We start from the raw sequence: 20,230 nt of genomic DNA, 5'->3' as shown, positions 1-20,230 counted from the left end.
TCAACTTATTTATTTATTACCTACCCCCTTAGTTTTGATGTAATTTACAAAGATACTAAAGTACAAAAAGAAAACAATAATTGAGAAAATTCAGGATATAAGAAAAATATGAATGAGAAAATTAAGGCTATGACAGCCATCAAAACCAAGAATCACACACACAAAAAAAGTGATCTTGGAGCCAGATCTCTGACTCTATTACTAAGATTTGCACCAAAATTGCCAAAATAATGAAGCTTATTAAGTCACATTACTCGCCCTAAAAATTCTTCTTCATAATATAATACTTAAGAGAAAGAGAGAGAGAGAGAGAAGTTCACAGTGTAGTCAAATTTTCTAATCTTTTCCTTCATGATTTGCGATTTTTGTATTTTAATGAAGAAATTCTTCCAAGGTCATAAGGATAATCTCTCCATCTGCTTCCAAAATGCTTAAGGTTCTGCCTTTCACACATAAGCCCTTGATTCACTCGGGTTTCTGTTTTTGTTTTTGTTTTTAATGTTGTGAAACAGAGATTCACTTTCATTCTTTTTCTACATGGAAAAATCAATTATCCCTAGTCATTCTAGTTGAGGGAAAATGAGTGGGAAAGTAAAATGACCACTGTGGCCAGATTAAGACAATTCAGTACCAATATCTGGATTCCAACCTCAGTGAAGCATGGAGAACACTGGTGCTGTAACCCTGGCAGAGACACAGGCTGCTCAAAATGATCGCCTTGACTCAGAACTTGCGGTTTTAGCCTTTCCAGCACCCTCACACATAATAAAGCTTCTTTATTTGGAGCTTCACTAATTCAGAATTGTTAGCATTCAGTTACTCTGTTGAAGTTTAACTCTACCAAGAATAATGACAGAGATTGCAAACATCTTAGGAGCATAAAGGGGGATGTTCACAAGAAAGAAAACTATCTTCAAGGACTTCAAAGAACTTGTTTGTTTAGAATGTTATGCTTAAATATATGTTTAAGTCAGTCCACCTCTTAGGAACTTCTACTAAGCAATCATCATGTTTTTACACATTGATAGGAAGAAATAATAGTTTTTAGGCTAATTTGAAGTAGCTTTTTTTCCCAGAGTCATATCATCTTTTTAAATAGAAGCAAATACACTGCAATACTGTTTAATGAGTTTAAAAAAATGGAAAATAATCCTTTAGTTACACTGGTAATCACATGTTTTACTCAAAGGAATTAATTTTGAAGAAGACGATTAGGATGAAACAGAAGTGTCAAAACTTGTCAAATTGTGTAATTTACTAATCATTGACCCATATTAGTTTTATTGATTTTATTTTATGTGCTATGTGGTTGAATTATCTAATGTGTAACAAATTACCCTGTGGCAGAGTAGCACAAAGCAACAAACATTCGTTGTCTCGTACGGTTCCTAAGATTTAGGACTCTGGATGGCACCCTTGGGTACTGGCTCAGCTACCACTTGAACTGCCATCACGGAAGGCTCAGCTGTGGGAAGATCCCCTTCCAAGCTTGCTTACCTGTTCGTTGGCAGGCCTGGGCTCTCGCTGGCTGTGGGTCTCAGTTCCTTGTCACAGGGGACCCTCCAGAGCTGCCTGAGTGTCCTCTTGCGAGATGACCTACTTCCCCAGAATGAGGGAGCCAAAAGAGGAGTGTGAGCTAAATCCCGAGGACATGCCATCCCTCTTGCTGTTCTAGGGCCACACAGACCAACCCTGCTACAAAGTAAGAGGGGATTACATGGTGGGGGGTGAACTAGGAGGCGGGAAAGATTGGAAGCCATTCTGATGGCTTTGCTGTTACACTGTGTTATTTTTAAAAAGAATACAGAAAAAAAAGGGAAAAAACACAAATATAGGGAGCAGGAGATGTCCATTCAAATAGAAGGCTCAGAAATATCCCCATATATATATAAAAACATAGTACGCACAAGAGTGGCATTTATAGGGATTTCCCTGGGCTAGTGGTTAGGATTTCGGGCTTTCACTGCAGTGGCCCAGGTTCAATCCCTAGTCGGGAAAGATGCTGCAAGGCACGTGGTATGACCAAAAAAAAAAAAAAAAAATCTCCGAGGAAAAGAGTGGCATTTATATATACTTCTGGGTATTCTATTATGCTTCTTACATGCTTTGGGGTCTTCTATTTCAATCCATTGGTCTATTGTGGCATCATCATTATTCTGGTTTTGATTACCAGACCTTTATAACATATTGCAATATCTGTTAGGGAAAAAAAACACAAAAGAAAATATTAAACAAGAACAAAATTACAATTTTTTAAAAACTGGCTTTTATTTTTATGCTGAAATAATTGAGCTTATCTTCCTCCCCTTACAGATTCATTAATGTCAAAGAAGTAGCTATCAACAATTTATGCAAAACAGGAAATAATTTTCACAACTTGGGAAAGGAATGCAGGATAATGAAGCTACATAGTCATAGGGGAAATGTGGAGGGGACATGTGAACAATTGGTTCCCAAGGGGAAGGCAGCAGCTACATGTCTGGGGAAAGGTGACACAGACATGTAGACCCTGGAAGAAAAAAATGGATGATCGCCAAGGTATTCAACTGTAGCTGAACCTTAATATATTGGCTTAGTAACTTTTTGTTGTGTGGGTTTTATTTTTTTTTAATATTTATATATTTGGCTGTGCCAGGTCTTAGTTGCGGCACGCGGGATCTAGTTCCCTGACCAGGGATCCAACCTGGACCCCCCAGCAGTGGGAGCATGTAGTCTTAACCACAGGACCACCAGGAAAGTCCCCTGTCTGTGGTTCTGATTTTGCTATTTTCATGTCCACACAGAGTAATGTGGCATGAGCGGCCAACTGTAAATCAAGGATACTTGCTTTCTCATTCTCCTGGCCACCATCTCCCTTTAAACCTGTGTTATTCGTCGTGTAATAACTTCTATGACAACCCCAAGCCTCGGGGGTATAATGCAGTGGAGGCTAAGTTCTTGCTTGGTCACAGTCCGGTACGAGTGCAGTAGGAAGAAGCGGGGGACTTTTCCACACATGCCCTCACAGGGACTCTTCCAGCCCATTGACCTTGTCTTCCCCTGAATTCTGTGCACCTGATGACGGGCAGAGAAAAAGAACTTGGAGGACTGTGTACGCTGATGATCAGGGGCCAGGCCTGCAAGTGGTGTACGTAATTTCCATTGGCCAGAATGCAGTCACGTGACCCCTGTACGAGGGTCTGGGAAATGCACTAAGGCTGTGCTTCCGGAAGAACCCGGAGGAGTTTGGGGAACACACAGTGGTCCCTGCATAGCATCCCCACTGCCCTCCTGGGGCATGAGGCTGTGTGCTCTGCTGAAACCCCGCCTGCAAAACTCTAGCATTCTGTCCTTCAATCTTTCATTTTCTTGTACTTTATGCTTTGAAACAGCTATTCTTCGAATTTGTAGAAATAAGAAGGAACTTTACTACCCAATGAGTTTTGTTGTTGTTTTAATTTATTTATTTTTGCTGTGTTGGGTCTTCGTTTCTGTGCGAGGGCTTTCTCTAGTTGTGGCAGGCGGGGGCCACTCTTCATCGTGGTGCGCGGGCCTCTCACTATCGCGGCCTCTCTTGCTGCGGAGCACAGGCTCCAGTCGCGCAGGCTCAGTAGTTGTGGCTCATGGGCCTAGTTGCTCCGCGGCATGTGGGATCCTCCCAGACCAGCGCTCGAACCCATGTCCCCTGCATTAGCAGGCAGACTCCCAACCACTGCGCCACCAGGGAAGCCCCCAATGAGTTTTTTAAAATTCGTATTGGAGTATAGTTGCTATACAATGTTGTGTTAGTTTCTGCTGTAAAGTGAATCAGCTGTACGTATACATACATCCCCTTTTTTAGATTTCCTTCCCATTTAGGTCACCACAGAGCACTGAGTAGAGCTCCCTGTGCTCTACAGTACGTTCTCATTAGTTATCTATTTTATACATAGTATCAATAGTGTGTCTATGTCAATCCCAATCTCCCAATTCCTCGCACCCCCTCATCCCCCCTTGGTTTGAGCTGGGTGGTAGACGGTAGGTCTAAATGAAGGCGGGGGACTAGTCTGGAGCTGCTGCGAGTGGTTGGGTGAGGTTGTGCTTCTCTGAAACCACAGGGCTCATACTGCAGGGGATCAGTAAGTGCAGGTTGATGGAAACTCTAAGTGGTAAAGGTCCTCTTTTAACTCAGTGCTGCTGAAGTATGAGAATGCAGATTTTAAATGGACAGTTGTTTTAAATGCCTGCTTGTATGCAGGTGTGAATTCTTATTCCCAGCACCTTCTCTCCGTGCAATCAACATTTTAAAAAACCTTTGAAGTAAAACAATCTGCACTTTAAAATTTCCATATATAATACAATGAATTCAATAAACTGTCACTTGAGACTGAAGAAAAGAGAAAGGTAATGAAAAATTCTGATTTCTAATGCTGAGATTTCAAAATTAAAGAAGCAAAATAAAATTTAAAACCTCAGATGCAACAGATTTGAACTATTGATATTTTCCCCCTTGATTGATTTGCTTTTGTTATTAAGCATTAAATGACTCATGAAATCAGACATCATATACTCCTTCGCAATCATTTATTTAACTGACCTATTTCTAGGCAAGAGACACAGTTCAAGTCGCTTGGTAGACTTCACAAGAGGAACTGGTGATTGAAATTTTATTTAATGTTGAATTAAGGAATTGTAATAAATTATTTCCTCTTGCTAACACATCTGATTTAAGATTTTCTCAATCCTTAGCTTAAGCAATTGAGGATTTTCCTTAGATTGCATTGATGGATTATTAACCTCCTGTTTTCTCAACTTTGGTTAAAAATAATTCTAATTTGTTGCACAATTCTAGTTCTAGTTTACTTTTTCTCTTTTCTGGGCGCCCAGATTGCTGCTCCCCAAATTTTTTGTTTCAATTTTTTTCTTTTCTTATCATACATTATCCGTAAAGAGCTTCATGGGTAGCTATGCTCATTAGCATCCCGTTCCTTCCTTCCTTCCTTCCTCGCTCCCTCCTTCTCTCTCTCTCTCCCTCCTTTCCTTTTCTTTCCTTTCTTTCCTTTTGAACATAAGGCATCAACTAGAGTGAATCATGGCAGTGAAACTCTTGATAAGTTCATGATGTCAGCCATTATGGCATAACACTGAATGACAGGTACCCAGAAAAAGAGTGTTTTCACACAATGCTAATAGTAAAAAGGGATATTTGGAAATAGTTATAAGATAGAACGTTAAATTTTTAATTAAAGGTAGTAGTGAGAAGAACGGCCAAGCAAAAGAGACACTTTCTATAACCATTCATCATTCCATTTGGACTTCCCAGGCTGTAAGCTCCCTAAGAGCAGGACTGTGTGTCCTCAGCCTGGCACAGTCACTCAACGTGTGCTGCATGAATGTGTCAATGAAATCATATGTGAACGGTGAGGCTTATGATATACCCTCGAACGTTTCAAATACAACCAGAATCCTTTCCATGTTGAGATATGAAAATTTGTGCATAGTGTGTAAGACAAAAGTTATACAAATGCTTTTAGTACTGTGAATAGATTATCTTTTTTAAAAAAGAAAGCAAACTGGACAGTCATAAGTACTTCCAGGGTCTAGTGCACTGGTTGATGTTCTTTGATCCGTGCTGATGGAAAACTCAAATCACATTGAAAATGTCTCCTTGTGATGACAACAGTTTCATTTCTGGAGTCAATTTGCTACCTGCTCCTTTTTTGATTTAGAAAAGTTTAAAAGAAAACAAAAATGTGTTGGATTTCAACCATCTTACTAAAAATTGTGTCAACCAAAGAACAATGCAGGAACACCACTGCTCTCGTTCACCTTCCACAGGTTCACGAAGTCATCCCCGTTACTATAGCTCCTTTTCTAGAGCACAACCCACGGTGATGCATTGTCCCAATATCTGTAGCTCCCACCCATTTGTAAGCTCCCCAGAGGCCAGGAGCAAGGTCCTCAATTCGAGTCCCCGGTGTAATGCCTGGCATATGGTATACACTCATATTTTTAAGCAAAAAGTAATTTGGTGGCGTAAAATTGAAATTTGTTCTTAATCTTTTTTAAAAAAGAAAACCCCCCAATTCTCTTACTCTTGGAAGTAATCCTGAGATCAACTTGGTTATTTGTTAAAATGTTAAGTGGTCTGCCTAATAGCTGTTTGCAGACGGGCCCATCTGTTGCATTTTATTTTGTCCTGTCTTCCCATCAGATTGCTGTCAGTGAGGTGCTTGTAAGCACTGCTCTGAATGTAATGGGTAAGCGGACACCAGGACATACTTACTTGCTCCTTGAGTCTGAATAGCGCCTAGTACAAGTAGGACGTGCCCTTGAATGCAGCAGCTATTCAGCAGACAGAAATTGTCTGAACTGAGGAAGAGCGCTGGCTTCGCTTCCTTCGGTCTACTTTTAGGAAAATAAATACACGTGCGTTCTTAACATTATCTGGTAAAATGGGAGGCGAGGGACTCTAAGCTGAGCCATGTGGACTTCAGGCTCTCTGTTGCTCTCAATCCACACCCACTGTGGTCTGTTTGCCTCCCTTTCTTGTTGTCCTTAAGATCATTTCTAAAATCCTTGGTTTAGCCATGGTGCACCATGGATCACTCACGCCAGCCGTAGGACTGCTTTCTGTTCTTTTATCTCCCTCAGCCACCTCCTTGGCGGGGTAACACCTACTCCTGCATCAGTCTGCTCTTCAAGGAGCCCCTCTGTGATCCACCGGACTAGGTAGCATGAGGCGCCTCTGTTGCATCATGGACTGAATCTGAAGTGGGTCTCATCATAACATACCTTACATAACTTACTGTCCACCTTCCTTCTGGGCCTCTAAGCTCTGTGAAAGCAGGGGATTTTCCCGGCTCATCCAGCACTGTGTCTCCAGTGCCCATGCTCAGTTTACAAACGCTTAATTAAACTGAACAGATGATTCATGTCTTCAACTTGATATAGGAGTTTCCACCGAGTAAAGGAAACCTTAGACTGGGAGTTTGTAGAAATGGGTTCCAATCTTATTTGCAGCACGGTGTGTTCTAAGGCCAGTTTCTTTGACCCTCTTCCAACAAAGCAAGTAAAATAGTTTAATTTAGGTTGCCCCATCACAGTTTGTGAAGCTGAGACACTCCTGCACTATGATAAACTCAGCAGAGGTACTGTGGTCCCCTGATGATGACCGTTACGCATGCAACGTGGCTGTAAAGACCAGCAATCAAACAACAGTCCTCCCATTGGGGCAGGGCAAGGGCTGTCCTTGAGGCACAGCGGGGACTGTCCTGCAGCTCTGCCTCTGGTCCACACAGCCTGGACTCCTCCAGCTACTGACCAGAGTGGGTATCTGTCTGCTGTTTCCCCAGAGTCCACGCAAGACAGAATCATTTCTATTACTTTATTTGTGAACTCTACCCATTAGTGCTCGGTGCCAGGACAACCGCAATGTACCTTTGTGGGTCTCTGTGATTCCCATTTAAAGCCTAATGAGGTCAGTCAAAAGCGAAGCCAAATTTACCACTTATTATTTATCATTTGTATCCAACTTCCAAAAAGAGGAGAACAGGCTATTTAAATCATACCCTAAGAACAGGAAAGATCAGGGTAACTGGAGTGGTGGATAGTAGGGGTTAGGGCTCAAGCAGGTGACACATGGGGTAAATGGGACACTGACTACAGGCCCTCGATCAGGAGTGTTTCATCCCTCTGTTTTCTTGCTCTTTCTCTTGGAGATGTAAGAATATTTCTTTTTAGACGTCAAAAGAAGAAACAAAAGACCTCCTAGTTCCTGACCTGTAGGTTGATGCAGAAGAACTGGTGTTTCTTCTTAGGTTTCCTCCTTTCCAATTACTCACGTCTTGGTTCAATAATTAAAATACACCTGCTGGATGAATCACATGGTGGGATGATATACGTAATAGAAACTCAGCCACACCTAATTGGTAAGAATAACAAACAGCTCAGCCAACGTGTACTGTGGTCCTCGGTACTCAGGAAAAGGCTTGTTCTCAAAGTCTGTGCCCCACAATGAGCGTGAATGTTCATCAATTAGCTCCTGTCCTCCGAGACCCTCCAGTCTCTGTAGATGGGATTTGTGCTGAAGCTTTTTGTCTTCTTTTTAAAACGCAGGAAAAGAAAATCTTGTAGGTTTTTTACCATAACCTACCTAATGTGACCTATTAAGTCATCCCCTTGGCTGTGGATCTCCGTTTTATTTTGCTGACTTCACCCTGTTTTCCTGGTTCTCACCTCTTTCTTAACACTTGGTTTTTAAAAAGTGAAAAACTTAATAACCAGAAAGCCAGGAACAACCAAGAAACCATACCATTATTTTTAGGCAACACATAAATCATCCCGAAAAAGGTCTCTATCCTGAGGATTTCCCCAGATGTACATTCTACAATTCCCTCTGTATTTTTAGTTCAAGAGTCACAAAACCCAAAGTTTGTATTCTTTGTCATTCAGAAAAGAAACTTGCACCCAAAGTATGAAATTAATGGCCAGCTTTTGCTGTTGTTGTCATTTATCATCTCTGGGAGCAGGATTATGATCTTGAGAAACAGTAGCTACCTCTCTATTTGACTCATGTGAGCTACGTGCAAACCAAAGAATTCTGGTCTTTAAAAAATGTTCCAGGGCTTCCCTGGTGGCGCAGTGGTTGAGAGTCCGCCTGCCAATTCAGGGGACAGGGGTTCGTGCCCCGGTCCGGGAGGATCCCACATGCCGCGGAGCAGCTGGGCCCGTGAGCCATGGCTGCTGAGCCTGCGTGCTCGGAGCCTGTGCTCTGCAACGGGAGAGGCCACAGCAGTGAGAGGCCCACGTACTGCAAAAAAACAAAAAATAGTACCTATTAAATATTCACTTTATGTTCACCTATACATGAACATAAATCACAAAATTAGAGCATAATTCATAAAACTAGATATTCTGTCAGGTGGGCAAAACCTGTATTGTTCATGGAAGCTTGAACCTAAACATTATAGAAGCTTGAACCTAAAACATTAAGTAGATAAATATGCCATATAATAGGTCAGTTATTTCTAAAGGGTAGTAAAGTTGGGGTTAAAAGAGATGATTAAGTAGAATGTGAATTTTTAAAATTTTGATAATTATGCATTAATTTTAATAAGTGTTGAAAAATTAATACCACAGTCCTGTGATTTTACTAGTATCATTGTTTAGTACAAAGCTAAACTTAACTTTATAAAAGTATATAATTTTAATGAAAAAATTAAGCAATAATATGTGTACTACTCTAGGTATGACTAAAAATGGCATAAACAGTACCAAGATGAATAAAGTTCAGGAAACACTAACACAGGTAACTCACTAGTATTGGTACCACATCTACTATATGACTTAAGTGTTACAAAACTGAAATCAGATTATCACAGAAAGTGTGGTGATTTGGCTCACCTGTTACCACATTTACATAGCATCATTAGGGAAATAACAGTTCCTTAACATTTTGTTCCTAGGCTTTTTCTATTTAATTACTCTATTCAGTCAATGAATATGGTGAATCTTTGAATACGTATTAAGCATCTATTATGTACAAGGCCTCTTATGGGTAATTTCCAGGAATATAGAAATCTTTTAAAGACACACCACTTTCTTGCTTTAAAATTTTTTTGATAAGGTTTATTTTGAAAAGTAAGACTTTCATAATCAATAATTTAGATAAGAAAGAGGAATATTGAGAAGATTCCGAACAATCCCACTGTTTAAACAGAGGTCAAAATGTTAGTGGGTTATTTCCTTATAGGCTTTTTTAAATGAAAATATATTATTTATTTTATTAACGAGTTAAAACCAGAATGCACTTACTTTTGTATCATATTTTCCCCCGCTTACTGTTTCCATTTTCCCATGCTACTAAATATTTTCTAAAACATGATTTGAAGGACCGAATACACTATTGAACTATTCACCTACCAATACATGTGGCTGAGTTCTAGCCAGTAAAAGTGATCAGAAGGAATGTTCACCGGTCCAGGCCTGGCTCTTAAGACACATCATAGGGGATCCTGCACCTACTCTTTTTTTCCCTAAATTGCCAGCTAGATGCAAAGAATCCAGTGGAGGGCTTGGGTTCCTCAGGGGATGGGAGGTCCACTGAATGGGAAAAGCCTGGATCCCTAACCGGCTGGGAGGGGCGGAGTCCCTTCCCTCCCCACAACCTGCAAAGAGGATGGGACTGTGATGTGATACATTTTCATTGTATGAAGCCCCTGAAGTTGTGGGGTTGTTTGTCATAGCAATCAGTCTACCCTCATTCATTGATGTTCTTCCTCAAAGCCTTAAAATCTTCCAAACTCCTGTTCCCTGGTTTGGCAGAACCTTTTCTATGGGCCTTATTTTGACTTTTTCAGTTTGCTTAATCTCAGCTGAAGTCATTTATCTGGTCGTCGACTGGATGCGCGAATGTACTTTATTTCACTTACTGCCACTTCTCAAACCTAAGCAGAACAGGTTGCTGCGCATGATTTTGCCCTAGAAGGCAAATGTTCTACCGAGGACTTATTTAAGAAGGTCCTGCAGGATCTTCTCCTTCTCCACCATCCACCTCGTTTTCTAACACTCTGTACCAAAAAGTTCACGGAACCTACAGTCTTTAGGATGTACTTAGCATAAGTATGCTTCAGTATCTCATTTGAGGCCATTATACTTCCAGGAAACAATGTAAGGTGAACCACTAGAGGTTTTTGCTCCAGGGGTGATATCATTGAACTTATATTTTAGAACAATAATAGTAGTGGTAGGTAGAATGGTTTTAAGAAATAGGAGATTACATGATGGGAACATGGTAAAGAAACTGCAAAGAAATGTGAATCATAGCAGTGGGAACAGATGCAAAAGGAAACATCGGTGATGGGGTGGTCCTGACTTGTTAATGATGAAATCCGGAAGGAAAAGTGGAAGAAACTATAAAAGATGTCTTAGAAATTTCTTTTTTAAGTGTCAATGGCTAAATCAGGAGCCTAGGAAGAATAGATGATTTGGTGGGAAAATAAATGAATTCCACTTAACAGAGCTGAAACCTTGTGAATGGGTCAATCCACACAAAGATTCAAAACTGAGGAAAAGAAAAAGAACTAGAACTGAATTCTAAACAATGCTGTCTTTTTAGATAGCAGAATCTGTGATGAGACTGACAGTGAGTGGCCCGAGAGACAGGAAAACAACCAAGCGCCCAGAAGCCAAGGGATGAGAACATTTCAGTAACAGTTCTACTGTACTGTTTAACCCGTCCATTAACTTAGTATTTTTTTATTTCTGGAAATTAGGTCTTTTCTCAATTTTACTCATATTTTCAGAGCTCTCTTTTCACTTCTTGAAGTGTATTAAATGTGATTATATTCTGTGTCTGGTAATTCTAACTGCTAAATTTTTCAGGCAGCCTATTTTGTAGAATATTATTTCCCACCCAGGGCTTTGGGAGTTTAGTGATTTTCAACCGTGAGTGACTGATCTTCTTAGGGACACAGGAACAGGACATTTTTCAAATCCTGAGGTGAAGAGAGTTCTTTCAAAAAGGATTCACATTTGCAGTTCAGATGCCTTGTGACACCATTAGTCTGGGGCCACTTTAAGTTCTTGGTCTGAGGTTTTTCTAGGCATCCAGGTTGTGTGAATTCTGACTGCAAACCAGGGTCAGGGCCACATTATGATGACTAGTTTCCTAGTTGGATGGTGTGGGGTATGTGTAGAGAGACATATCTCTTCAGGGTGAGGGGAATGGGTTCACTCACTTCTCTCTCACCTTGGGGATGGAACCCTTCAGCGATCCTAGTTTTTGAGGTCCTATTAGGCTTTCCACTTTGGGGTGGACCCTGAATTTGTTTTCTGTTCCTAAATCCTTGAACTCAGGATGTAGAAGATACTCAGGCACCCTAGGTTTGGCCAAAGTCCTAAGGCAAAAGCCAGCTTCCATACTCAGCTTACCTTGTCTGTTCAGTCTTTGACCTTAGTATTTATTTTCTTGTTACCCATGGACACATTTAGAAAGATTGCAGAGGTATTTCACCTGGCACTTCCAGTTGTTTTCATCAGCTCAGTTGGCCCCACACCTAAACTGCCACTGTTACTCGGGAGATTCTATCTCCAAGTACAGGTAGTTCCACTTGAGAATATACTGTACACAAGAAAATCTAAACCAAATTGCCCAGTAATCACGTACACAGTTTCTTTAAATAACGTGTGCTGCCAGAGCCTTTAAAGAGTTTGTTTTACAGGTTATTAATTTAACTACTTACAAAGAGCCTGGAAGCAGCACAACAACTTCAATGATTTGGAACCATAATAGTTGAAGAGTAATCAAAATATACCCATATTCTGACCTATTCTAACCACCTCCATGGTCAGAATCCTCGTCCAGGCTACCATGAGCCCCTGTCCGGATTATGAAAATAGCCTCCTAACTGGTCCTTGTTTTTATCGTTGTTCCTTTCCTTACCAAACCCAGAAGCCAGAGGCTGTGGTCCTACTTGGATGTGTTACATCGGGCCACTCCACCCACACTTTCTCAGCCAAAGCTCTCCTCCTGTCCTTGCTTTTCCTAAAACAAGCAGGAATGTTCTTGCCTCAGGGCCTTTGTACCTGCTGCCCTTTCAGCCTGAAGCCACCTCCGCTCAGGTAGCCATTCGCCCTGTTCCCTCAGCCCTTCAGGTCTTGTCCAGATATCATCCCCTCAATGCGACCATCTCAGACTCTTTAAAATTGAAACCTTCCCTCACTCCCATCCGCATTCCAAATCCCACTTCCCTCCTTGATTTCTTTCCACAGTATTTCTCTTCTACTACACCACCTAAGTAAATGAGTTACTCTTGTAAGTTCTTAGGATAATTCTTGGCACATAAGTGATATACCAGCATCAATAATGATACATAATCATTTACATACCTTGTTTATTGTCTGACTCCATGACCACAAGGATCTCTGCTCCTCTAGTTTACTGCTGTTTCCCATCATTTAAAACAATGGCTAGCACACGATACATGCTCCAAACACTGCTGAATAAATAGAAATATCTATAAATATACAATAAAAGATCATAAAGAGGGATTGTTAAAAATCTTTTTACATAGTTTGAGAAATAGGAGCCATCCCATAAGACCAAGACCTCAAAGACCATTCTCCAAAAAAAAAAAGGAATTAAAATTCAAATTTCAGAACTCTTTGCAATATGCCAAAAGGTACATTTATCTAAATGACAGTATTTTTCTATGCAAAAAGATCTATTTCGCATTGCCTCGACCAATAGCTCTAAGAATACCATACTTCACTAAGTCTCGATTTGCATACGGTTACCACAATAACACCCATGCATATCATATACCCTCACAAGTGAAAAGTCACAAACCAAAGTTTTAAATGACAGTATTTTGAGCTCCTGTGAAGATCAGCACTCTGGGCTCACATCTCCCAGGTGTGGCCCTCCAAGTAGTCATTAACATAGAGCCACACGTTCAAATAAAGAGAAAATGTACTGTTCACTGTTCAGTCTAAAAAGATGAAATTTCTGGGCATCAGCAAGGTGGAGAATGACATCGTTGGAAAACATAAGGCTTAGAATTACCAGATATCTACTCCCAGGCCAGCCTCTAATTCCTGGATCATTTAGGATAATCTCCCTGCATATACCCAGCACACACCTCAGTTTCATTCCTATGCAACTTTGCTTATCTCCTCTGAAGTGTCAGAAAAGGCTTCTAGGCATAGCCAATTACTAAAAATAACCCAATCTTATTATAACTAGTCAAAACCATTCAGAAGATGGTGCAAAGCGCTTCTTTGTCGTTCCCATCATGTGCCTTTTGGGCTGCAGGCTGCCTTGGACAAGCAGGACAATGTTCCTTCCTCCTTGGCCCCTTTCTTCTGCTCCACACCTCTTCACCTCCCTGCAGAGACCCTGCTCATCCAGCTACACCTATTGTGGTCCGGCCAGAGAGATTTGGCAAAATGCATCACCTAGAATCTCACATTCTTTAATATGGGAACCTGATACCTTCAGGAGAAACCAGCCTCTGTTTTGCTAATACAGTTGGCTGTCTGCTGACAGTGAGTTCTACTTCCTGAAAATATTCGGAAAAAAGAAAATTCCAGAAAGTTTCAAAAAGCAAAACTTGAAGGGCTTCCCTGGTGGCGCAGTGGTTGAGAGTCCACCTGCCGATGCAGGGGACATGGGTTCGTGCCCCGGTCCGGGAAGATCCCACATGCCGCATGCCGCGGAGTGGCTGTGCCCGTGAGCCATGGCCGCTGAGCCTGCGCGTCCGGAGCCTGTGCTCCGCAACGGGAGAGGCCACAACAGTGAGAGGCCCGCATACCGCAAAAAAAAAAAAAAAAAAAAAAAGCAAAACTTGAATTTGTCACACTAATGGGAACTATTTAAATAGCATTTACAGTGGGAAGCAGCAGCATGGCACAGGGAGATCAGCTCGGTGCTTTGGGACTGCCTGGAGGGGTGGGATGGGGAGGGTGGGAGGGAGGGAGACGGAAGAGGGAAGGGATCGGGGAACAGATGTGTATGTATGACTGATTCACTTTGTTATAAAGCAGAAACTAATAAAAATAAATAAATAAATAATAAATAGCATTTATATTGTACTTAACAACTATTTACATAGTATTTATATTGTATTAGGTATTATAAGCAACCTAGAGATGATTTAAAGTATAAAGAAAGATGCACATAGGTTACATGTGAATATATACCATTTTACACAAGGGACTTGAGCATCCTCGGATTTTGGTCCGAGGGGTCCTGGAACCAATCCCCCTCAGATAACGAGGGACAACTGTACTGATAATCTCTCAGAGCATAACTTTGATGCAACAGAGTTGGAAAAGAAAGAAGCTCTTTCAGTAAGAGGCACCAAGAACCCACGTATCATACATAAAATGAGAGTTGGCTAGACTCTCATTTCTAATTTCCCTTCAAGTATTAAAATTTCATGAAATTAGAGTATGAAATTCACTGAAGAAAGACTCAAGTTCTGAGCAGAGTGTGGTTAAATGACATGAAAAAAGTCTTCAAAACTGAAATTTGTCAAGGTATTACTGTAAGTCCTATGACAGTTTGTGCATATAAACTTCCACATCAGTGGGCAGATAGGTAGTTTCAGTTTATTAGCTAGGAATTACAGCACTCATTTTGGTCAGATAAAAATGTAGAATGGTGCACCCTCCTTCCCCAGCCCCTAAATGAGGGCAAAGCCACCTACTTCTAAAACACTTTTGCAGAACATTTAGATATTATCGCCTTTTAAGATCTATTGATTCAAAATGATTAAAGCATGGGGAAGAAAAGTACCTTAACTTCTATACACATTATCAAGTCGTACAAAGACACTGAAACTCATAAAGATTAGGGAAAACTGAGATAAAGAATTTCACAGCTGAGGTGAAGTGGGGACTGACTAGCTTCGGTTTCTAAGACGTTTATTTTTTAGTGACAGAAGTACCTGATATAATTATTAGCTATAAAAAGATTGGGTTATTTTTAGTAATGGACTATGCCTAGAAACCTTTTCAGACAACTCAAGAGAGAAATAACAGAATTGCATACAAACAAAGAAACTGAGGTATAGACTGCAGAGAGATTTCCCTAAATGATCTGAGCATCAGAGGCTGAACAGGAAGTAGATACCTGGTAATTCCAAATCTTTTATTTTCCAACTATGCCATACTGCATCTTGCTAATAATGCCTGGCAAGTTCACCATTTTTTTAATTTGCATTTTTAAAATTAATTTTTATCGGAGTGTAGTTGCTTTACAATGTTGTGTGAGTTTCTGCTGTACAACAGAGTGAATCAGCCATAGGTACACATCTATCCCCTCTTTTTTGGATTTCCTTCCCATTTAGGTCACCACAGAGCACTGAGTAGAGTTCCTGTGCTATATAGTAGGTTCTAATTCGTCATGTATTTTATACATAGTAGTGTGTATATGTCAGTCTACAATCAGAATTTCAGAACTGGAAGGGGTACTCAAGACCCTTTGGCCCAACACGTTCGTTTTAGAGTTGAAGACAGTATACAGAGTATTTCTTTGCAAGATAATCAGAAATGAGCAATTATTTAAGATCTGGATTCTTTTTGAAAGACTTCAGCATATCATAATGGTAACCGAAATACTACCAATAATAAATGGAATAACAAGTATTCTGATTTCCAGTGTTGTTCTTAAGCCTCCAAAGACCCTGACCTCCTAGGATGCAAAGCCTTTTGTGGACCCCTTCCACACGGCACCAGACCACAGCTTCTGGACCCCTGTCTCTCTTTCTCTCCCTCCCTCCCTCCCCCTCCCAGATCTTTCCCTGCAGGAAGCCAGCTGCCTTGTCCTGAGCAGCTCTGTGACAAGGAACTGAAGTGTCCCTGAGTAGCCCGTGAAGCCTGCCTGTTGGCCTTGGGAGTGAACTTGGAAGCAGGTTCCTCCAGGCCCATGTGACAGCCTGGTAACAACCTCAGGAGAGACCCTGGGCCAGAGCCACCCAGCTGAGCCACTCCTGGATTCCCGACCCTCAGAACTGCACGAAATAGTAAAAGTTTGTTGCTTTAAAATGCTACATTTGGGGGTAATTTGTTACACAGTAAGAGATAACTAATAAACACTGTCCAAAATTAATATATTCTTAACAAACTTAAGAATATATTCTTAAATAAAAAAATATATTTTTAAAGTATATTTTTTATAATTAAAAAAAAATTAAATAGCAATTATTTTCTAAACAATATAATACACTTTTTTTTTTTTTTGGCCACGTGGCTTTCAGAATCTTAGTTCCCTGACCAGGGATCAAACCTGGGCCCCAGGCAGTGAAAGCATCGAGTCCTAACCACTGGACCACCAGGGAATTCCCTATAATACATTCTTAACTTAAAAATACTATCACGGATGTTCTTCTTTGAAAAGAGGTGATCAAAAGGTTTACAGAATAGGCACTAGGATATTTAACCAGTAATTTATAGGTCACTGAGACTAATTTAACCTGAGCTCTTAACAATCACATATAGTTAAAACTGAACTTTGGTTGCTGACAGTACTTGCCCATGGCTATGTGTTCCCATTTCAATACAATTTAATTCATTCCTTCCTTTCTTTCTTCCTTTTTTGGAAATCTCAGTAGACACGATAATCTGAATTTAAATTAAAATTATCACTTCCTTCTTAGCCCTGAGTAACCCCAGTAGGATTCAAAGTGAGGGGAAATAACAGTCTACAAGCTGACGGTGATAACCACTATAGCTAAAATAATCACCTTTCTAATTAAATAAAACCCACCAAGTTTTATCCTTGGAAGGAGAAGCTCCAGGTAGGGAGGACCAGCAGTTGATATAGTCCTGGCCTTTCTTCTAAGTTTCATCTTCTGTTTATATTCTCAATCCAATTATTCATTATTTCACCAAAAAATATTTATTGAACCCTTTCTACAAACGGGATACAAGGATGAACTGGACAGACAAGGCTCCGTCCTCACATACCTTATGTAATTATCAGGGAGGGAGAGGTAGCGCACCCAGCAGGGTACCGGTCCCGTGTGTTGGTGGGGAGGGCCCTGGGGGATGGGAGGGATTCGGGAGGAAGCATGGGAAAGCTTTTGTGTCACTTCAGGCAAAAAGAATCCCCCCCCCACCCCGCCGCCCATTAGCAAAGGGAGTTCAAGACACACTTAGAAACTCAGGTGTTCAGCTTGGCTGCAGGATAAAGAAGGAAGGAAGGAGTGGTTAGACCCCCAGAGTGGGCATCTCACCTCTAAACAGCAGCTCCGGCAAGGGCACAGCTCCTCATGGTGGGTTCCCCTCGGACAGAGCAGGCAGGGGAAGAATTTAAAAGCAACAAATCTTGAGGCCCTGACCTTTTGCATCCTAAGAACACATTTATATTCCGGGCCCAGAAGGCTAGCCCAGCTTGGCAAGGAGTATGGACGCAGCAGACACGAATTCTGAGACTAGAAATCTAATCTCTAAAAATCTGATTTCTCTACAAATCTAGTCTGCTTTGAATCCCAGCTTGAGAACAATGGTAATGCCAGCCCCACTCACGTGGCGTAAAGATAAAATGCAGTAACATGTGTGAAGCATCCTGCAAACACCAGGTCTTCAAAAGAATTATCTTTCCCCCGTTACTTTGGAGCCCCCAGCTGAAGACACCATGTCACCATCTGCCACATGAGCCACCATAACCTGACAGAGGACAAGGCTCTCTTGGCTGTCCCCTGTCCCTCCAATTAAGTTCTGGTCTCAACCCTCTTTCCCAGCGAACCCTGGGTTAGACAAACCAGAAGTATTCCCCTGCAACAATCCCTGTCATGTGGTAACTGTAGTATTCATTAAGAAAAAACGAATTACACCCAGACACACTGAGACTTGCCCCATTACTCTATCTGTACTTTATATTTGCATATGTACTTGACCTCCTTTATTCCTTTTGATGATATTGTGAGGTGAGTATTGCAATCACTGTCGGGCAGACAAGGGCCCAAGGTTCAGAGAGGTTAAGTGACTGACCATGAACCAAGCTTTGGATGCGTGTAGCTCCTCATTTTCTAAAGAGTTGGGTCAACTCTGCTGAGGCTGCCTCCTTGCAAATGCTGCAACAACAGGCTTGTATTTTATACTTTGAGTTTCTTTTAAACATTGCTAGGACTCAGAGGAGCCTGGGCTTTTACAACCATATACCCACTGGTCAATTTCTAATTTTGTGTCCTTTCACACGTATTTTAAGTTCTCTGTGCAAAACTTAAAGGGGGTGGCAGGGTCATCTCTGAATACCATTTCTGCCCAAGAATACTTCTGATCGCCTTAGGGAGTGATAAGGACCACCTTCAATTTGCACACCTGCCCGACTATGCTCATAAGAGTAAAAATAAAGCCTCCTATTTTCTTAATAATCAAAAACTGTCTCCTCTGACTGTGCAAATGAGAGCACAAACAGAAGGTTTCATTACTCCTGGAGGACTTCAGCTGCTGACTTCAAATGGAATTATTCCCTCATGTGATCAGAGTAAGATCCCTTGAAGGTCACCTCCTCCAAGCCCAGTCTCTGTCTAAGGACATCTGCTTTGCAAAGAAGCCCTCCCCACTGTGAAGAGCCCAAGTTGGGTCCACAAATGATCTTGTTCCTGCTTTCCAGAGTTATCTAAATAAACCTTTCACCAAGCACCCCTTCCTTTCACTTTCTCTGAAGGTGGTGCACAGATGAGCTGGGTCAGAATCACCTGGGTACAGGTGATGCCTGGGTCCCCACATGGACCTGAATTGACCCAGGAGTGGGGCAGTAGCTTTCTACATTACCCAGCTGGTTCATACTTTATCAATTAAAATCCAGGTCTTTTTCATCAAAAAAAAAAAGGTCTTCAGCAGTCTCCCTCATCCTATATGAAAAGCAACTGGTTTTGATTTAAGTAGTTGATAAAAATGCTGAGTCAGACAGTGACTTGTATTCAACCCATGACAGCCCTCCAGGTGCTGTATGTATTGGGCTTACATGCATAACTCTGCACAATTATCCAGCCAAGAACAGACCTGACCATATCGTCAGCCATTCTACATTTCCCCCTATTGTTCACTGCAAATATTTCGTGGGAATTCTGAAATGATGGCATCTACAGAAATCCCCAATATACTAGGTAGTGTAACCCAAACCATGAAGCACATGGAGTTGGTCTGGTACAATTCTTCATCTATCCTGATGATGCAAATTCTCTATTTCATTCTAGAAATTTAAATAACCGGGTTTCACTGTTTTAAAGTACCTGCAGATAGGAAACAATATTAAGGAAGAAGGATCAACTTTTACCATCCTAAAACTTAGGAGAAGATATTAAACATTCTGTTCAACTTGAATTAGGCAGATACGAGGTCACACTGATAACACAATCGCGTGCACCTGGCAATAGAGGCGACCGACATCTTTGTTGGGAGATATGGGCACAAATATTTCCTCCGGCCAGGGCATCTGGCTAAACATTTGTCAATACCCTTTCCTGTGTAATGTAGGTCTCAGGCAGAAAGGCTTTTGAAAAACAGAAATCAAGGAACCTCCATCAAGCGGCAAAAATCGGGTCTGAAGGAGGCGACGATGGTGGAGTATTTTTTTTTTTTTTGAGTATTGTTTTACAAACCCCGAAATCCTCGGTCCTAGGAATAGAAACTTAGCCCTTGAACAAGGTTGGTATTGCTTATTCACACTAGGTTGGCTTTCTTCTAATTAGCTCAAGAGACAGCGACGTACTACCCGCTTTCCAAGTAGAGCTCCTGGGGTCCGGTGATATTTGCACAT

General features: G+C 41.2%; 1 long non-coding RNA gene across 1 annotated transcript; it reads right to left on the bottom strand.

Moving 5' to 3' along the window:
- Positions 1-1,503: 1,503 nt before the first annotated feature.
- On the bottom strand, positions 1,504-20,228 carry LOC308618463. Its single transcript, XR_014016014.1, has 4 exons — positions 17,700-20,228; positions 12,850-12,959; positions 2,102-2,196; positions 1,504-1,596 (listed from the first exon to the last, which is right to left on the bottom strand). It is a non-coding gene; the product is annotated as an uncharacterized lncRNA (long non-coding RNA).
- Between the last annotated feature and the right edge of the window lie 2 nt (positions 20,229-20,230).

The sequence above is a fragment of the Mesoplodon bidens genome, assembly GCF_964165515.1.
Source record: "Mesoplodon bidens genome assembly, chromosome: 6".
Classification (NCBI taxonomy): domain Eukaryota; kingdom Metazoa; phylum Chordata; class Mammalia; order Artiodactyla; family Ziphiidae; genus Mesoplodon; species Mesoplodon bidens.
This window is presented reverse-complemented; position numbering and strand designations above follow the sequence as displayed.